Genomic DNA, 4207 nt, shown 5'->3' on the forward strand with positions numbered 1-4207 from the left:
GACTTAATAAATATCATATAAATCCATTAGAGTTTCTAGCAGCAGGTATCTCAGGACCCTATGAGTATTGTCCAAACAAAAAAAGCATTGATCTAAATGAAAGTGCAAGCACACACATACATGCAGAGGGTGACAGGTGTAATATGCCACAGCGATCAAAGCCCCAGAGCTTTCACCCCGCAGTCAGTCCACCTCCTGTGCTCTTACATCATCACATTAAGGTTTTTATTGGCTGCATGTTCATTCAGATGCTGCTTTTTTACGCAACACATGAGCTTGTTTATGGGAGCATAATTATTTTTGGGAAAATCATTTATAGCTTAGTCATGATATCTTAACACTTGTACATATTAAAGGACATACATTCTATATAAGCAATGAAATATGTTGATCAACCAATATGAATTATATTTACAGTATATAATATGTTATATACAGCCTGTAGATTTTATCCTGCACCACTGACAGTTTTCATATCTGATTGGCAGGGTCATGATAAAAGCTGTCAGCTCAAGAGGTGAAAATGGACGACCTCACCTCAGGTAGCAGTGGTGGGGGTGTCTATGGAGGCCAGGAAACGAAATTTAAATTAGTATCAGATGAGATTCCTAGTCATTCATTAATCTGTTTTCTTTACTGGCTCAGTTTGCTCGGTGTAGCTGATCACATTTCCTGCTGTTCTGGGAGTGCTTCACCCAGTTTAGGTGGATTAGATGACTCCCAGTGTAAACAACACCTACCACCTCACTGATCCATCTTGAGAGCAGCTTGGATCTGTTTCAAACAATCACTCAAACACTTCTTTCCAAATCATTTCAGTAAAAACATCAGTCAGTGATTCAATTGAACTTGTCAGTGTTGGTTTGTATGTGACGGCTGGGGAAAAGGTTGGTATACACACACACTCAACAAGAATTTATCTGGAGCGTGAACTTGTACTTCTACTGCACATTAATTCAAACTTCACCATAGATACGAGGAAAAATCAACAGTTCATATTTTCTCCTCCATTACCTGTTGTATGCTAGAAAAATAATATTAAATCTCATTTAAAACCAAGTTGACCCTCAAAATCTTGTTATTATGACGCCATTATATAAACTATATGATGTTTACCACTAGATGGCAGTAATGACATAATGACACCAAAACAGGATCTTAATTATATTGCAGCCCTACAGTTTGAAGCCACATCACAGTTTTCAGGTGACAAATAAAGCAATAATGATGATAAATATTGACACACCTATCATGTGTGAATTTGTGCATCAGCACCCCATTGCTTCCTATATACTGTTCCTCTTAGTGATTCATGGCGGTCCATTAACCTGCTGGGGGGGCCCTGGGGTAAAAACAAGCAGCTGGGTCCTTATTAACTCAGCAGTCCTTTCCTTCTTTGCACACTGCAGACAGGATTCCTGCTTTTACACAGCCTTAGTTCCACTGTAGAGTAATTTGATTAAACACAAATAAACATATACTCATTTTGACACAAGGCCTCAAGGTTAAGTTATAATGCAAGGCCCACCTTAATGCCCTCATAATGTCAGCTGATATATTTCCAAACAAAGTTAACATCTTTTAAATTGCATTAAGTCAATGGCCACACAGTGAAAATTTGGGTTTTGGTGGCCCCTGAGGTTTGAACTGCTATTCAGAAAGTCCTCACTAAGTTCCAGTGGCGTGCAGTGATTTTTACAACATCTTACAATCCTCTCTACATCGCATCCCAGGGTAAGTACACTTCAAGTCCAGAGTGTGTGGTGCGACTTAGCCTACATTGAAAGTGACACTCACAATCACTCTTCTCAAAGGACCAAGAGATGAAGGCTGAGTCATCATCCCTTCACCTGAGCTTCCATAAAGGGGGCATAACGGAGCATATATGAGATGACTGCAGGACTGCAGAGGACAACAGCAAGGTTTAAAACAAAGTACGACAGCCCGTGGTGTCTGAGAACATGATGTGAACCGCACTGTGGCAGCAATGTCTGTCTTCCTTAGACAGTCACTGCTAGATTGTTTAATTAAGTGAATGTGAAATGACTGTTTTTAAGGGAGCAAAAATCTGCAGTCTCAATAGAAGAATAATTTCTAAGGAAAAAGATCAGACCCGATAACACATAAATTCAAGCACAGTAGTAACATACCCATTCTTACATTTTAGTGCAACTCATCACATTGTCAAACGTCGTTTACAGGGGCAACTGCTCAGCTATCATTTCTCATTCACATTAAAATCATCGGTCAGTCATACCGACACAGTTCCTGACATTTGACATTTACATCTATCACATTTCTAAAACCTTCCTAAATGATCCAATAGATCCACAGATTAAAACTCTCAAATAGCTGCAGACTCTGGATCCAGAGTCCTAACCTAACCCTGTCATCTTGTGGAATGGCCCCTTCCTTCATGAAAAACTCTTGTCTGCAGTTTGAGCTGCCGGACCTGAGTCTGCATGAGCGCATGCAGCAGAGATGTTTCCAGTCTCACCCAGCTCTACATCAGATATGTTGGATTTTCACCATTGCTAGTCCCTGATGCCTGTGTACATCGTCTTGACCTAACAAGAATGAATATTTATGTGTTGTTTCTTCGGCTGTTGCTGTAAGTCAAGCTCATTAAATTTGGTCTTGCTCGCCATGTGTGCGCTCCTGCTCCAGACTCATGTGTGCCGAGTCTGTTGTACAGGTGAGGACAGCAATTCAAGGGCTTTGCTTTTTCTCTAGTCAGGCGTCCAGCAGGAGAAGCCTGTGTCTGTAGTGGAAAAAAATAAGGGTTTTGATGTAAAAGCATGACAGAGGTGATTCAGCTTTTCATGCAGGTTGTTTGATATTGTTTATTTCGTCTCGGCTCAGGGTTCCAGAGGTCATCCTGGGTCTGGTCTACATGGAGCCAATAAGACATGTGGTGTCTGGGTCTAGTTGCGGCAGAGCTTGCTCCAATTTTTCTGTTACTTTGGTAAATTTCTCAGATCAGAATTTGAAATTCTCAAAAATGACTTCTTCAACCTCCACATCATCTTGTCAGCTGTGCACATCATAAAAGCAGTTTCTCTTTCTTTTGAACACATTGCAAATGCTTCGGCACATTATGTACATTTTTCTGCTTTTTCTTACATTATCAATTGCTTATGTCATGCTCATCAAAATGTATCAGACTGGTTCTCTGTTGAATAGTCTTAGCCCTCAAAACATCTCTGCATTTGTTCATTGCATAAGTCATTACATGTAAAATGGTTGAACCAGTTGTCATAGGACATAGACACTAACAATGTCCGAAGGCTGCAGCTAAATGTTTGGAGAACAACTTTGTCATCAGTCATTCAGATGTTTCAAAGACAGATCAGGTATGTAATCGAACAATGAGCACTGCACTGTAAAGATTCATAATAAAGTATTCCACTTGCATTAACATAACATAAAAAATGACATCAGGACTTGTCATTCTGATGCGACTGACATGTTCATTGACATGGATATTTACTTTTGAGAGATAAACTAAGGATTTTGAGTTAGTTACGAGCTCTTGCAGGTAAATCCATTGTGTGGTGCTGTTTGTATTGATGAATGAATTGTTTCGAGAAACGCAACAGAAACAGCACTTCAATCTACTAATGGCATAGAAATAGTGACGTAAGAAAAAGACAAATGGGTGACGTGGGGAAACATAGCAAATGCAGATACCTCCACACAGGGCACGGGGGGACTGAATATTGAACACCTATGGAAGATTGCTCTCCACCACCAGAGTCCAGAGACTTGCAGAGTTAATGCCAAGGAACATTGCTGCTGTTCTGTTCTTTTTACCTAGTTACAAGTAATCCTAGATTATGCAATTAATTACAAAATAAATGTCAGAGTAATGTTAGAGATGTTCAAAAAAAAAAATTGTAATTATATACTGATCAAAATGTTGGTGATTACAGATGTTGTCAGCACTTGATTTGAACAGGTCAAGAAAAGTAAAAATAGCATTTTGATGGAAAGTAAACAAATGTCACTGGTGACACTGAGCTGGTGCGACTCCAGGAGAAAAAAACAGGGCCATCTTTATAAAAGAACTACACTGCCACCAAGTGGAGTGTCCTCAAAACACATCATTTAACTGTGTTGTGCACCTCAGTGGAAAAGAAAGCGTGTAACTAGATTTTAAAAGCTGACAGACAGGAGAAGGAAAACACAGTGTTTTAGAAGAGGATGT

This window comes from Seriola dumerili, unplaced genomic scaffold (assembly GCF_002260705.1).
Source record: "Seriola dumerili isolate Sdu_G_001 unplaced genomic scaffold, Sdu_1.0 BDQW01000050.1, whole genome shotgun sequence".
Lineage (NCBI taxonomy): Eukaryota > Metazoa > Chordata > Actinopteri > Carangiformes > Carangidae > Seriola > Seriola dumerili.